This window comes from Erpetoichthys calabaricus, chromosome 3 (genome assembly GCF_900747795.2).
Source record: "Erpetoichthys calabaricus chromosome 3, fErpCal1.3, whole genome shotgun sequence".
Lineage (NCBI taxonomy): Eukaryota > Metazoa > Chordata > Cladistia > Polypteriformes > Polypteridae > Erpetoichthys > Erpetoichthys calabaricus.
Genome location: NC_041396.2, coordinates 236,767,625 through 236,785,636, shown reverse-complemented (window position 1 = coordinate 236,785,636; position 18,012 = coordinate 236,767,625).

Here is an 18,012-nt window from a genome sequence, read left to right as displayed (position 1 = left end):
GTATACATTAAGTTATAAAGTCTACATAACTTCATGTGCGACATGTTCTTTTTTACATTTATTTACATTTTTAGAATATTAGATATCCTTGGATAATTATTACATAAAAGACATTACATTTTCAGATCCTTTGCTGCCCAAAGACACACATTATGAAGCTCTTTGGAGTTAAAGCCTGTCTAGTCATATGTGCTGGGAAGAAAGTACTGTAGCTATGAAGAGAGTAGCAATAAAACAAGTGACGGCAATATACAGTAGTCATACCTGTAAAAATGTAATTGAACATCAGCACAATAATAATAAATTCATCAGCACAATGCACTTTAAAAAGGTCTCAAAGTACAATGTACCGAGGCTAAGAAATATATTGAGTTTCATACACGCAACAGTGAATCAACATGTGGAGAATTGCTTCATCAGCCAAAATATTAAATAGTTGATTTAATTTCTTTTTGTTTTAAATAGTGCATGACATTAATGGAGCTATTACAAGACACTTGAAAAAAAGCAAACAAGATTCCAATGTAGTTTTAAAAGGAAAAAGAAAACTGTTTGATAACAAGTACAGATATTTGACAATTGTTTTAAATATAGCACCACATGTACTATACAAATCATCCTCAGCTATAGTATACAACTAAAGACACAGATATATTACAATAACATTAAGCAACGTAAAGACAGAAGTTAAACTAAAGACTTGTAAGTAAAATTTTCAAAGCTAGGAGAAAAAAAACCAGTATAGAACATAGCATGGCCACAATTCTGCATTCTTAGAAAATAATAGAGATTGTTGAAACTTCGAAATGTAAGAACAATAATCAACAGAGAAAATGGACTTCAAATTTTGATTGAAAATCCACAAGCCTGGAAGATGTCAAAAACACACCTACACTGTAAAACGTAATATTGAATTTAATAGACGATACTGAGTTGATACAACTTAATTTTTATAAACTTGTTAATAACACTCATCTTAAATAAGTCATGTGTACTTTTAGTTGTAAAAGCTTAAGTAAATTAATGTCCTTTAGCTGAATTAACTTAATAAAAGTAAATATGTAAACACTGCGGCAGTGGGGGGCGGAATTTCAGTCCACTTTACACAAGACAACAAATTAGAGGTTTTTTTTCATACACTGTACTCTTACTCTTGGTTTGGTAGCTGATTGAGTTATAATAATTGTATAATAGAAATTATCAAGTAGTTTGTGTTTTTTGGTTGATGTACAGTATGAGTTATTGTAATAAATTGAAATGTAACCCATTTTAGAAAAATAAACAATAAAATTAAATAATAATAATATTGTCTTAATGAATAAAAAAAGACAAAAGAACAATAAAGTATTAAATTACGGTGAAGTACATCATCAGAATTTATTTGAAAAGCTCGGGCATGCGCAGAGAACTGCTCAACTATACTTAGCGCGTTTTACGGCATTTTGTGGACATGCCATACAAGTTTAGGTGCAGCCAGACGTCATCTCAGCAGTTGTGCTCGTTGTTGTCGGCATATACCGGTGACTGTGGTACTTGTTGGTACACTAATTTGGTGAGTACCTTTCTTTTCATCCTTTTTCACACTGTTTTACTTTTGTTAATGAGCGCCAGTCTGTTGTGCTTGCACGGGAGAGAATCTGTGCTAAACTCTGCCACAGTCTTTGTCCATTATCGCAGAAAGTCGGTTGCTTTTCCTTTTTTGCTTTGCTTATTGTCCATTGACACCATTCCTTAATTTGGGATGAGAACAGGAAAGTGTTAAACTCACCCACAATCGCGTTGTGAATGAAACAGTGCGGTTATATATTTGTTTTAATGTATGTTTGTAGAGTTGCATGGAGCGAATGTAACGTGCACAACATTAAGTGATTTAGTAGCTGGCTTGCAATAATTTTCTCAGTTGTCTAGTCAGGAAGGGGAAAAAATTTTCAATCTTTAATGTTAGCTGCGCTGGATCCCTGATAACCTGCATTTGAAAGTCGCACGCATTCAGCGTCCACTGTCGACGTCATGCGAAGTAGCGCATGTTGAAAATGACCTGCTTTAGTAACATGGGACATGATTATCAAACATTGTGGCAAACCGCTTTGTTATCTAATCTAGTCATACTCCTTTGTGTAATTATTTTTAGGACAGTTTTGCCTGAAGGCCTGCATGAAAAAAGCCTTGAAGATGACAGAAATATGCTCATAGAGGAGATGAAGAAAAAACAACCAAATGGGTCTCTCCTCTCAAAATTAATGGATCTAACATTTCCATTGCGCCGACGAGAGATAGTGAGAAACGAGGCTGCTGTCCAGGACATGGCTGAACGTTGGCCAGCACTTTTCATGGAGAGACAGGTAAGCTACTATTAAACTGAAAAGATCCTGAAAAGTTAAACTTTAAGGATAGATTTTACAGCTCTTTGAAGCAAAAAAATAATATCAGAAGTTTATCAAATTGTTAATATTTTATTGCCCTGAATACGTTTTAAATCAGTGTTTAATTCCAGTTTGTATGAAGTCAATGCATCAGACTTTTTTTAAGTAGTATTTGAATATGAAAGAAATGTATCTTTTTTTGTCTTGTAAGCTTTTAATGTATTGTGAGTACAATTGTTATGAATGTAATTGATTACTTAAGGTTGTCTTCTTCTCCTTCTTCCCCTTTCTCTTTTTCAGGTATTTGCTGAGTTTAACAAAATTGCCAGTAAGAATCTTGAAGGAGATTTCTTTGAGGCTCTGGACCAATACACACCAAGCTTCATCCAGCTGTTCAGTTGCAAAAAAGGAACTGTTGGAAAGAAACTGACAGAACTGAAGCAGCAAATTGACTTGATGGTGAGTGACTTATAACTCTTTTTCATCATTGTTGTTCCTATGTTGTTACTTCAAAGGTGTACCATGAAAAGTTACCCCCCTGTCTGATTAAGATCATGTCATCAATCTCTTGTAAACCATATTGTGAGGCATTGCATCAGACAAGGATGGAAAAAAAAAATGACCAGATTCTCAAAAAACTCCCTTAATTCCCAAAAATGTTTATACACTAGCATGGGGTGATGAGTGTATAAAAACTCTGTTAAAGGTTTTTAGATCAAACAATATAGTCAACAATATAGTCATTGTGTGCTGCAAACAACAATTTTTGTATTTTTGGAAGAATTAGGTGTCAAGTAGGCTATAACACCACCTGCTGAGTACACTACATGTCTTCTCTTTATTTGCATTAATATAATCAGTCCTGATTCACATTTTCTTGGTTTTACATTTCAAATTTGCCTCACTTTTAGTTGAAACACAGATAATATAATTTTCTATCTCAGTCTGTGCTTATTTCTCAGAAATTGTTTCTTAGAGGAGTTTTTCTGTATCAACAGACACCAGATGTGACTGCACGGCGTACAATTGTCCTCAAAGGCCTTCCCATTGTACTAGGCGATGACTCCAGTGACTTCTACGTGTCATGCATCGTAAGTTCTGGAATACAAAAGTTGTTTGTCTACTAAACTTTGCATTTGTCCAAAATAAACAGTAGTGAAATATTAATTTTCCTAAATACATTAAATGCATTACTTTTAACTTGCAAAAATTACATATGCCCTGTATGATGTACAACTACCAACATTATGCCTGGACAAAGAGGGTAAAATAAATAATTAAGGTACTTGGCATGCAACTAAAACAACTTAAACTTTTATTACACCAGTATTACACTGTGTCAGCTCAGCTTTCATTGTTAAAGCATTGAGCTAACTTCTTGTGTTGTACCAGAGGTTCAGTAGTCACTTCCACTGCGAGCAGAAATGGTAAAACAACGGTCTGGTTGAAACTGTTGTCTTTAGTTCTGGGTGTCCAAGTGTATACTAGATGGTTCTGGAGTAAATTTCCTCAGATTACACACTCAGAAAGCAATATTTGAGACCACTATGAGGGGTCAGTATTGCCTCCATACCATTATTTTGAGATGGCTGATCACCAGAGTATCTTGGAACTAATAGAATTATTTTGTTTCTGTTGCTTCTCCATAGGACACCACAAAAGAAGAAGCCTTGGCCTCTCTGACAGTTGGTGTCTTGACTGTTCTGAGTGAATATGGCCCAAGTTCTCTGCCTATATCCACAGCCATTGTACTTGAGGGAGTTATTGCCATGGATAATATCAAGAACTTTCCTCAGGCAGTTTGCCTGTTGTTTGGGCTGACATATGCGTTACACTTGGACTATCCAAAATGCATGGCAAACACTCTGAAATTCATTCAAATGGTCATGCTGGATCTGCGAGGCAAAAGCCTCCCACCAAAACTGTTGACACTTGAGAACAGTCTATTGGTAAACTAGCCGTAGACTCCTTTGTTCTGCAAGTTGCACTTTTCTCTAATAATTGTTCTGTGAGAAAACAGAAGAGGGTGAGTGCCTGTTTCTATATACCATTTGAAAGTTTTATTTTTGTGAAAAAATGTACTTGAATTTTATAAGTAAATAGTTTATTTTTTTCTGAAATGTTGACTGTTTTGAGAAGATGGCATGAAACTTAACCATAATAAGCATACATTTCGTTAAAGCATTTGAGGTCCACATTGTGGTATTATGATTTCCTTATTTTGTTTATTTTACTTGCAGTACCTGATTACTTTAAGTCACTCACACCTTAAGTCTGCAATAAATGTTTTAAGCACTTCAGCACTGGTTTTAAATCAATGTCTGGAGGTGCCTCATGTTCATATTTGATGTCAGAGTGGGAAAACCTGTGCAGCTAGTTATTTAAACATTTTGGAACTAGATTTTGCATTTCTAAAATAAATGTCACATGAAATAACTCAATCTGTGTTGTTAAGACATTGTTTTAAATGGTCATTTAGTGTGAATATACTGTATGTAAATGAAGTAGTAATATAGCTGGTACAATATAATTGTGACAAAATTAATGACTAGGGCTATGAACAATTTGAATTAAATTATTTGCTTAAGTTAGGGCAACTGAGTTTAATCATGTACACTAAGAATGAAAACAAGTTTACACAAAACATTTTCTTTAATTTAAATATACTGGATAGCTTTAAGTTCTTTTAATTACATTATGTAATTTCAGCATACTTAAATTTATCAATTTATTTTAAGTTCTGCTAACTTAAATATTACAAGTTAATTGTGCTTATTTTCTCAAGATTTAAAAACGTAATTTTTTGAGGCAACGAGTTTGCATACTTTTTTTAAGTAAAGCCAACTTATTACGTTTTACAGTGTAGGGAAAATATAGAAGGGCATGTGTTAAGATTTTTGGTTTGCTGGAGTGTGTTTTCTTGCTGTTTATACTGTTGTGTGTATACGTGTGCATGTGTGTGTGTGTGTGGATCTTTATTTAATTTCTGCCCTCTGGTTTATTTTTGTGTTTATGTTTGTCTTGTTTAACATCAATGTTTTCATCTACAAGTACTAAGCGTGTGTGCTGCTAGATTGCAAAATAATATCTTTATTCATAATTTACTGAAACAACTGTTTATGTTTTCTAACAATAATTTTTAACATGCATTTTTAATAAATATATCGATATGAAAACAGCCATTTTTAACATACAGGATTTTGCTAAACTGTATAAGTCTATTTCACTTTCACACTAAGCTTTGATTTCATTAATTATTGCAAGTTGTCATGTAATTAAAAATTCAATCATTAGTCCTCAAAATTAATTAAAATCCGATTACCACTTAATTATATTTGATCTGTTTCTCCCTCTGCCAATAAACTGACAACTTAAAGACACAACTTTTGCCATACTGAAGAGAACAGCTCAACCTAGTTAATGCAGGATCATAATGGGCCTCTGAAAGAGACTTTGAATATTTGTGCACCTTAGAAAAGTGGAGTAGTTGGAGTAGCAAGAAATCAACCAAAGTTTACTGACAGTGCATGTGCTCTTAGATTAGAATGTCAAAACTTCAACATACATAAAGAATGAATAAATTACAATTCTACCAAGCAGTATGAACTAATAACCTTTAAAGGTATAAAAAAATTATCTGTGTCTGCTGAAATACTATTTCAGATTAATACATAAATAACTTTCATGTACTGTTTTGAACAAAGACTAATTTGATAAATGGGAAATCTGAACTGCCATGAAAAATACTTACAAATATCACTAGCATTGATTATATGAACGTCTTTCATGCCATATACAGTGCATATTTTTAGACATAGTCATCATTGCAACAAAACTGTAACTAACCATACTACCTCTGAAAAAACAGATTTTCTCTGACAAAATGCCATCCTCCTCTTTTCTTTTGACCTCAGCCAAAGTCCTTTTCCTTCCTCCTAGCTCCAAATATGAAAAATACAAGTTGGAAGCATTGGATGGGGGCATGGTATCTATCAATCATCTTTATGAAGAATGACAGCTAAATTGCCCAAGTTTTTACTACCACCAGTTAAATAAGCAAGGACAGACATAAAAAAGTTGGGTTCTCAACCAGAAAACCATGTTTAATAGTTGACAAAATGTGTCTTTTCTTAAAAAAAGGGAAGCTGTGATCCCAGAAGTGTTTGTGTTGGGTAAATGACACTGACTTCCTGTCTGAGTCATCTTTAAATGTCATTGGCTGGTAGGGATGGGGTCAAGAGCAGAGTACAAGTGGCATCATTGATAACTGGAAATGGGAGAATAAAGTTGTATTAGATGTAATGCAACACTCTTTTGTCCACCCAAATGCCCACTTAAATCATCCCCAGAAAGACACTCATGATGCTCGCAGGAAAGACAGCCAATCATTGGACTGAAAGAAATATAACTTTAAATTTTTATTTGATTCTATACATTCAATTTTTAGATTTACATTTTTATGAATTAATTTTAGAATGGCAATCACCTCCATCTTCATCCCCTGCATGCCTTCACCTTCAAAAGATTTTCACTCCAGTTTTATGATACCATAGGATATTCTGCTCTAATAACTTTAATTTATAATTAGCATTTTTAATTTGTTGTTTACAAATCAAAAATGAGTAAATGTGTCAAATGATGTCATATACATCATATGCATTTTAAGTACTATTCGGTTTTTATTGTTTAAGATCAGAGTGTTCTTTAAAAGAAATATTGTGCATTTCACAGCAAATGTAATTCTCTACTACTCATTTCTGAAACAGTATTATATTTTAATAAAGTACTTCTTATATGATTTTTAAAGCATGATTAAGTAAACACATACTATAGGTTCTCAGCTCTTTAAAGACTTTAAATACTGCCAGCCAGTAAGAGACAGCTTGACAACAGATGCACAGAAAATTGAAATACTGGGGAGAGCATTGCAGAGGACACATGACCTCCAGTGGACAGCACAATCACAAGAAGAGAGAATACAATGTAACTGCTAAGCATTGTGACCCACCCTCTTCCATCAGTTTATGGTCCTGAGGCACAACTCTATAACTATCATTTCTCTTAACAAATACTTCCATTCCATCCTCGGAGTCAGTTCTTGCTTCCATCATAGTACAATTAGTCTGCTCTTGAAGACTCTTCAAAGGCTCAATTCAAAGGTGTGTGGAGCTCTCTCCTAAACATCAGTGCTGTGGTGGTAAAGCAAGTGGATTTCAGGATGACAGAGCAGTACAACATCAAAACAAATGGCAAACAAAGGACCCAATCTTTCTGGTTTTGAGGCATCTTTTTAGCAAGCAGATTGGTAAATGATTGGTTGAGATTTTGTACAAATCCATCAATCAAGGTGTACAGCTGTGTTAAGCTCCAGTGGGTTCTATAAATACTGAGTTATTGGCACATTTCTTGGAATGCATAAGGCTCTGAATTCTAGCTCTTGTCACTGTGAATTGTGTCTGGAAAATTATGCCTAGTAAATATTCCTTCTAATGCCCACCTTGTAACTTTTCAAATGTCCAGCTGTGCAGCAAATAAGCTTCAAGCCACTTGCTAAAGTAATTCAAGTCATCTGTCATTATAATAGGCAAGCTTTACTGCAAGGAGATATTCAGCAGCTTCATTGCCAATCCTTTTTCAGCTACTGTGTCCCAGTTCTGCCACATGGAAATGCAACAACTGCAGTCACTTGCAGAGCTGATAAACCTCTGTCTTCATCTGCTCCAACTCAGCCAGCTGCAGCTCTAATTCCACTATTATATACAGTCTTCCTACACCTGATGCTCTCTGGGCTCCTATTTTCTCATCTCCTGTCTTTTCCATCTTCCAAAATCCCTGCTGCTGACATAACTATAGCTCAAACAGGACAAAGCTGGAGGTGGCAGAGTTAAAGATGCTAAGATTTGGATTGGGTGCTGTGAGGATGGATATGATTAGAAATGAGTACATTAGAGGATCAGCTTAAGTTGGACGGCTGGGAGACAAAGTCAGAGAGGTCAGATTGCGTTGGTTTGGTCATGTGCAGAGGAGAGATGCTGAGTATATTGGGAAAATGATGTTAAGGATAGAGCTGCCAGGTAAGTGGAAACGAGGAAGGCCTAAGAGGAGGTTTATGGATGTGGTGAGAGAGGACATGCAGGTGATGGGTGTAACAGAACAAGATGCAGAGGACAGAAAGATATGGAAGAAGATGATCCGCTGTGGCAACCCCTAACGGGAGCAGCCAAAAGAAGAAGTTCCAACAAACTGCAAACAATAAAAGCGGAATTTCCTGAAATCAATTACTCCTATAAGTTAAGGAGGAACCTACAAGATACTTTTTTATGTTTTCCAAAGCCCTACTTAATCTGCCACTTTACAAGCGAGTATGAGATTTCTTTCTTAACTCTGCCTCTGAAGACTTGTAAGCCAAATTAAAAACAATCGATTGACAATACTTCATTATATAGTGATAATTTTTGGTACTTAAATGAAACAAATATGTAATACATAAAGGCTTATTCACATAACTCAAAACTATTTTTTTCACAAAAGCATAGCATTATTGTCCAATAATTATTGCATTATTTTTCAAAGATATTGTCTGCTTCTGTCATAAACAATTTGCATGAGTCTGCTTCGTTCATCTGGGGCTGGTTTTTTCAAAATTTACTCTGGATTAAACTTGTCTGGATAATCAAATCCCCTTTTCCTACCTCACATCAAATTGATCTCAGTTCCAGTTTTTCAGAACATTGAGAGACTGGATAATGGCTGATATGGATAAAACATGATTGATATTTGAAAATCTATGGATTTTAAGTCAACTCTCACCTACTGTCTAGCTATATTAGTGTCTTTTGAATTAAAGAAATCTATAGTATACCACTTCAAGCGAAATGTTATTTAATTTCCAGTTTGCAGTTTGCAAATTTGAATAATTATTAATAATGATTCACTTTAGCATTTCTACTGTCCTATCCAGCTGCTCTGAGGATGAGACCACTTTTCATCATCACTGTGGAGTGAACTTTGCATCATCATCCTATGTTGTGAAGCACAATCCAGACACAGATGATATTGCATGCTTTGGATTCACGCACAGCTGGTTTAAGCATGGAAAGCATCTCTTCAGCACTCCACTAAAAATCTTAATTGTTCCTCTTGTTGTTGTACAAGCTGTGTTGAATGCCAGCTCTGCCTCAGTACGAACTGTTGGAAAAGATGTCATTAAACATGGTATGAGAGGATAATGACTATCACCAAATACGATGCCATCTGGTTGCTGTTGCTGGAACCTATTAAAAATATTGTTCTCCTTGAGTATTCAAGCATCATGAACTGATCCAGTCCATCCTATAACACAGTTTGCAATAATTATGTCAGCATCTCTCAAAAGCTGCACATTTATACTATGCTGTCCTTTACTGTTCACAAATTCCTATTCACTCTCACGGGGGGCTTGAATGCGAACACAGGTACATTCTGTCACACCAATAATGTTTGGCATTTTACCCATCGAGAAAAAGTCACACTTTGTCTTGTTGAGGTTCTCTATACTTGCAGGAAAAAAGCGGTTCAGAAGACTTGACAAGACCGATGATATTCTGTGAATGATTGAACATCATAGGACAAGGTGGTCTTTGCCCCTTCTGCTAGGCAATAGTGGTACACCAGGCCTGTTAAAAAAGCAGATTTAACAGGGTTGCATGCATACACCTGCACAAAACCCCCACTTGCATTCCAAACAAAATGGCTAAACTCTAGTTTGTACCATGATCTGCCTGGAGTTCATCTGAAAACAAAAATGTAAATCAGAGGTGACCTGATATTTCTCGACGAGCGCCTCTAAAGATCACGTGAAGGTGCAAAATACACTCAAGCAAGGACAAGGACCTATTCAAGGGATGACACATAAGATGGACAGAAGACCTTGCCTATTACAAAACTGATTTTTTCGCTTGAAGTGATTTTAATCCAATCAGGAAAAGGTTCAACCTTCTCCACTATCATGAAACTTTATCTGGGATATTCGCTAGACACTCATTGAAATCCCCTGGGCTTTTCTTGAGGCACACTCTCTGGAATTCTCTCAGGGATGGGGAAATATGCAAATGACCTTCTGAAACTTAGTCTCTGAAATATATGAAGTTATGAGTCGCCCTCTCCATAAGCAGCTGAAAAAGTGAAATTCTCTTCTCTTTATGAACCTGAAGCTGAGACTAAATACCCTGGTTGTGTGCCAATAGACTGACAAGGCTGAGAAGCCATGACTTCAAGAAGGGATCTTCAGCAGCTAAACTCTTGGACCAGAATGAGTATTGCCTTCTCCCTATGAAGCAGCAAAAGACAGCAGAAGGCAGTTTGAGGAAGCAGCAGCAAAGCACTGACAAGGATCATTTACATTTACATTTACTTGCTTAGCAGACACTTTTATCCAAAATGAACTACAAAAGAGGTAAACAATTGAGTAACATTAGGTTAGGGCCTGTTTGTTCAACAAGTGTAATAGAACGAGTAACAGAAGTTGATTGCCATAATTGAAAAGATGTTTGTCACACACGTGTGCATGGGAGGCAGCTAAAAGGCTTGAATGAGGGTAATTCTGAACCAGACTGGGAAATGGCAGAGTGCACTGACTCTTTTTCTCCCTTTTCTGCAGACTGTTCACGGGAAATTCCACCTGGCCTTTATGATGTCAATTCTGGTTCCAACCCCTTTGACGTCACTTCTAGGTCTGAGCCTATGGATGAAGACCCTTCCAGTTCTGACCCTTTGATGTCACTTCCGGGCCCGAGCTTATAAATGATGAAGACCCTTCTGGTTCCGGTCCCTTTGAGGTCAATTCCTATATTGGCCTTTAAAAGCCGCCACCTTTCCTCTATCCCCTCAATTCTGTTTGGGACTCTAATCTGTACACTTCAGTACATCAATTTATTAAATTTTGCAACCAGGAAATAAAATATGGATGACTGCCCCAAACTTTGCTATGGCTGTTTGTCAAGTTTGTGACATGTTATAACTCAAACATTTACAATCATAGATTACAATCACTTAAACAATTAAACTAGTATAAAATATCGCAGAGCAAAATTTTTTTCTTTTTTATAACTTCATCAGATATTCACAGATCAGATGGGTCTTCAGTCGCTTCTTAAATACATTGTGGGAGTTAGCAGTACGGATGTAGGTGGGCAGCCCGTTCCACTATCTAGGAACTACATAAGAAAGGAGTCACCAGATGCTGTTCCCTGGCAGACCTGAGTGGGCAAGAGGGAGTATAGCACTTCACCAGTGCCTCTATATACAGTACTTACGTGCTGACACATTGACTACTCTGTGGGCAAGCATCATGGATTTGAACCTAATGCGTGATGTTACAGGGAGCCAATGTAGCGACCTGAAGACTGGAGTGACATGTGCCTATCTCGACTGGTTAAATACAAGACATGTTGCTGTATTCTGGATCATCTGCAGTGGCTTGATAGCACATGTTGGTACACTTGACAGGAGCAGGTTGCAGTAGTCCAGACGCGACAAGACCAAAGCCTGGACTAGATGTTGTACTGCATACTCTGTCAGATAAGGTCCGATCTTGTTTATGTTGTTCAGCATGAATCTGCATAAATAAGAAACATCAATTAACACCCAAAGGTTGCATACTGAATTGGCAGGTGTTAGCAACAGTGAGCCAGGTTGTACAGAGATGGAGAGATGAGCAGACTGGCTGGTCGGCATCACAAGAAGCTTGGTTTTTGCCATGTTGAACTGTAGATGGTGATCCTTCGTCCAAGTTGAGATATCAGTAGGACATGCAGTGACTCTAGCTTATACCATATTGTCCTTCTGAGGGAACGACAAGTATAGCTATGTATCATCAGCATAACACTGATAAGAGAACCCAAGGGATTGGATGATGGAGCCCAGGAAATTGGTGAACAGAGAGAAGAGTAGAGGACCCAGCACTGATCCTGGGGGTACACCAGTGCATGTCTGGTGTGCCTTTGACAACTCCCCTCGTTAGGACACACTGTAGGATCTGCCCGAGATGTAGGACTTGGACCAGCTGAGAGCAGTTCCAGTTATGCCAAAATCATGGAGCAAAGAGAAAGAGTGCAGTCCAGTGCATGAAGAATCTTCCACTTGAACACGGAGCAACAACAAAGCAACAATTCCACACCACATCAGACATCATCCATAAAGAGTTGGTATCTAGTTGGTAACTATTTATCTATGCCAAGATAAAGCAGAACTCTAAATACCTTTAAACAGCCAGTCTATATGTTACATGTTTTACTGTCTGTATGCAGTTTAATGTGTCATTTATATGCAGTTATCATATTTCTATAATCCTTGAGTTTGTCAATACATTGTATTATTCTGTTTCTTAAAACAAGTGTGCCTCAGTTACCTTGATATAAATCTAAAGCCTGGAGATCTGCCTTCTGAAAAAGAGAAAGGTAAGGTAAATAAAGTAGAGGCCTTGCCAAATTATTGGATTAATTACAAATCATTTTTTAAGACATTAGATTCAATCATAACCTCATTTATTTGGAATTCAAAATCTCCACGTATCCAAAGGGTGACCCTACAAAGACATAAGGCAGAAAGTGGTATGACTGTACCTAACTTTCAGTTTTATTATTGGGTGGCAAATATATAACCTATGAAAACCTGGACTTTGACACAAATACACACAGGCTTGGTCTGCAATATAAGTTAAATCCTGCAGCACTTCTTTACAGGTGCTGGTCATAAAATTAGAATATCATGACAAAGTTAATTTATTTCAGTACAGTAATTCTATTCAAAAACTGAAACTTGTATATTAGATTCATTCATTACACACAGCCTGATGTATTTCAAATGTTTATTTCTTTTAATGTTGATGATTATAACTGACAACTAATGAAAGTCCCAATTTCAGTATCTCGGAAAATTAGAATATCAATTAAGACCAATGCAAAAAAAGGATTTTTAGAAATGTTGGCCAACTGAAAGGTATGAACATGAAATGTATGAGCATGTACAGCACTCAATATTTAGTTGGGGCTCCTTTGGCCTGGATTACTGCAGCAATGCGGCGTGGCATGGAGTCGATCAGTCTGTGGCACTGCTCAGGTGTTATGAGAGCCCATGTTGCTCTGATAGTGGCCTTCAGCTCTTCTGAATTGTTGGGTCTGGCGTATTGCATCTTCCTCTTCACAATACCCCATGGATTTTCTATGGGGTTAAGGTCAGGCAAGTTTGCTGGCCAATCAAGAACAGGGATACAATGGTCCTTAAACCAGGTACTGGTAGCTTTGGCACTGTGTGCAGGTGCCAGGTCCTGTTGGAAAATTAAATCTGCATCTCCATAAAGTTCGTCAGCAGCAGGAAGCATGAAGTTCTCAAAAACTTCCTGGAAGACAGCTGCGTTGACCTTGGACCTCAGAAAACACAATGAACCAACACCAGCAGATGACATGGCACCCCAAACCATCACTGACTGTGGAAACTGACCTCACGCAATGTGGATTCTGTGCCTCTCCTCTCTTCCTCCAGACTCTGGGACCTTGATTTCCAAAGGAAATGCAAAATTTACTTTCATCAGAAAGCAGCAGTCCAGTCCTTTTTGTCTTTAGCCCAGGCGAGACGCTTCTGACGCTGTCTCTTCTTCAAGATTGGCTTGACACAAGGAATGCGACAGCTGAAACCCATGTCTTGCATACGTCTGTGCGTGGTGGTTCTTGAAGCACTGACTCCAGCTGCAGTCCACTCTTTGTGAATCTCCCCCACATTTTTGAATGGGTTTTGTTTCACAATCCTCTCCAGGGTGCGGTTATCCCTATTGCTTGTACACTTTTTTCTACCACATCTTGTCCTTCCCTTCGCCTCTCTATTAATGTGCTTGGACACAGAGCTCTGTGAACAGCCAGCCTCTTTAGCAATGACCTTTTGTGTGTTGCCCTCCTTGTGCAAGGTGTCAATGGTCGTCTTTTGGACAACTGTCAAGTCAGCAGTCTTCCCCATGATTGTGTAGCCTACAGAACTAGACTGAGAGACCATTTAAAGGCTTTTGCAGGTGTTTTGAGTTAATTAGCTGATTACAGTGTGGCACCAGGTGTCTTCAATATTGAACCTTTTCACAATATTCTTATTTTCCGAGATACTGAATTTGGGACTTTCATTAGTTGTCAGTTATAATCATCAACATTAAAAGAAATAAACATTTGAAATACATCAGTCTGTGTGTAATGAATGAATCTAATATACAAGTTTCACTTTTTGAATGGAATTACTTAAATAAATCAACTTTGTCATGATATTCTAATTTTATGACCAGCACCTGTATATTCCTTGCTTTGTGTCCCAGTAAATATACTGTAAGTTATTGTCAATATACTAACAACCCAATTGTGCTTCATTTACTCAGAATACAGAACCAATGTAAGAAGTACTTCACAATGGAGAAGCACCTCGGCATGATAATCACCTTTTTTCACCCTCTCAAACTTAAACAGTTTTTAATGTTTGGAAAATATATGGCTTAAATCATTTAGAGATTTGTACATAGATCACGTCTTTGCAATTACACTCCAAATTTAACTTCCTTTTAACACAATTTTCCCACTATTTCCAAATTAGAAACTTTGCTAAAGAAAATCTGCCCAGTTTTCCTCACCTCCCACCTACTTCTTTTCCGGACGAAATATTGATCAGATAGCATTTCTATAATATATAAAGCCATTTTAAAGTCCCTTCCTTTCAAACATCCCAGAGTACAGTGGGGAAAGGATCTCTTACTCAGCATCTCAGAAAAGGAGTGGAAGGCAGCCATGAATATAATTCACTCTAGCTCCATATGCTCAAAGCATACAATTATTCAACTTAAAATCTTTTATGAACTATATTGTCTCATTTAAAATTGTCCAAAGCATTTCCATGGCAAGATCCAACCTGCGAACTTTGCAATCAAGCTCCAGCCTAATTGGGCCATATGTTTTGGATGTGCACCAAATTAACATCATTCTGGACAAAAAATGTTAAATGCATATCAGACAGCCTTGGTGTCACAATCACTCCTAACCCATTAACAGCTGTGTTTGGTGTAGTTTTAAGATGGGCTTAAAGTGGAGAAGGACAAACAAACTGTAATTGCCTTTACAGTACATCACTATTGGCTCGTAGACTTATCTTGCTTAACTAGAAGAATGCTATCTCACCTCTTTGAAGTTAGTGAGTAACTGATGTTATATACTATTTGAAATTGGAAAAAATCAAATTCTCATTTAGAGGATCTGTTCAAAACTTTTTAAAAACCTGGCAAGATCTAATTAATAACATTGTTGAATAAGCATTTATTAGAGAAAAGGATTCTCTTCTCCTTTTTTCTACTCTTAGAGTTATACTCCGGTTGTTGGCCTTTCTCTCTTTCTCATGGGTGGGGTTGAATTGAACTTATTTTTGTCAAGTTTAACTTGCTTGAATGAAATGTTACCTGCTTTTAATAAATTCAATAAAATGGAAAAAAACAAACAAATAATGTATCTGTGGACTGATGGTATCAGTGAATGTGCTTACTTACAGATAATTACCCGTTTTTATCACTGAACATTGGAAATGAATCGATAATACTTCATAACTACAATGAAATGTTTAGTCTTTTGTATTTTGTGAAATAAATAACATTCATCCCCCTTTTCTATGCCCAACCTGAGCCCCTGGATATTTGATGTATAAACACTAGCAGCTTCATCACCAGATCATAATGTTTTGAAATATCTATAGCAAATAACTGGATTAATGCTAAATTGAACTGTTACTGGATTGCATACAACACACTATTTTCTGGTCTATATCAATAAAGAAAAAAAATCAGATAAATATTGTTACAAAGATAACCATAAAAAAAATCAAGACATTCACCTTAAAAAATCACACTTTTCTAAAGAAGAACTTTTATTTACAATTGTTTACTAAGGCACATGACATAGTAGTACTAGGATGATACAGTGAAGAAAATATGTCTGTACATCACAAACTAACCAGACAAACTTTAGACTAACTTTAGAGAATCTTACTTTAAACAAATAAACACCACCTGGGAAGCCTGGTGCCAGTGTGTAAATTTTTTGTGTATACATTAGACTATATAATCTGTAATGTTTCCACCATCCTTAAATGAAAGAAATAAATGTATTTAAAAATTACCATACTCCTTCAGACAGTTTACAGTGTGTTTATTTCTTAAATATACAGGGAATAACTCTTCTTCTTCTTCTTTCGGCTGCTCCCGTTAAGGGTTGCCACAGCGGATCATTTTCTTCCATATCTTTCTGTCCTCTGTATCTCGTTCTGTTACACCCATCACCTGCATGTCCTGTCTCACCACATCCATAAACCTTCGCTTAGGCCTTCCTCTTTTCCTCTTGCCTGGCAGCTCTATCCTTAGCATCCTTCTCCCAATATACCCAGCATCTTTCCTCTGCACATGTCCAAACCAATTGAATCTCGCCTCTCTGACTTTGTCTCCCAACCGTCCAACTTGAGCTGACCCTCTAATGTTCTCATTTCTAATCCTATCCATCCTTGTCACACCCAGTGCAAATCTTAGCATCTTTAACTCTGCTACCTCCAGCTCTGTCTCCTGCTTTCTGGTCAGTGCCACCGTCTCCAACCCATATAACACAGCTGGTCTCACTACTGTCCTGTAGACCTTATCTTTCTCTTCCTCTTGCTGATAACCATCTGTCACAAACTACTCCTGACACTCTTCTCCACCCATTCCACCCTGCCTACACTCACTTTTTCACCTCTCTTCCACAATCCCCATTACTCTGTACCATTGATCCCAAGTATTTAAACTCATCCACCTTCGCCAGCTCTACTCCCTGTATCCTCACCATTCCACTGACCTCCCTCTCATTTGCACACATGTATTCTGTCTTGTTCCTACTGACTTTCATTCCTCTCATCTCCAGAGCATATCTCCACCTCTCCACGGTCTCCTCAACCTGCTCCCTACTATCGCTACAGTTCACAATGTCATCAGTAAACATCACAGTTCACGGGGACTCCTGTCTACTCTCGTCTGTCAACCGGTCCATCACCATATGCAAATAAGAAAGGGCTCAGAGCTAATCCCTGATGTAATCCCACCTACAAGTGGAATGCATCTGTCGCACCTGCCGCAGACCTTACCACTGTCACACTTCCCTCGTACATATCCTGTATGCTTACGTACTTCTCTGCCACTCCCAACTTCCTCATATAATACCACAGCTCCTCTCGAGGCACCCTGTCATATGCTTTCTCCAGGTCCACAAAGACGCAATGCAACTCCTTCTGGCCTTCTCTAAACTTCTCCATCAACATCCTCAGAGCAAACATTGCATCTGTTGTGCTTTTTCTTGGTATGAAACCATACTGCTGCTCACTAATCATCACCTCACTTCTTAACCTAGCTTCCACTACTCTTTCCCATAACTTCATGCTGTGGCTCATCAGTTTTATTCCCCTGTAGTTACTGCAGTCCTGCACATCCCCCTTATTCTTAAATATCTGCACCAGTGCACTTTTTCTCCACTCCTCAGTCATCCTCTCACTTTCCGAGATTCCATTAAACAATATGGTTAAAAACTCCACTGCCATCTCTCCTAAACACCTCCATGCTTCAATAGGTATGTCATCT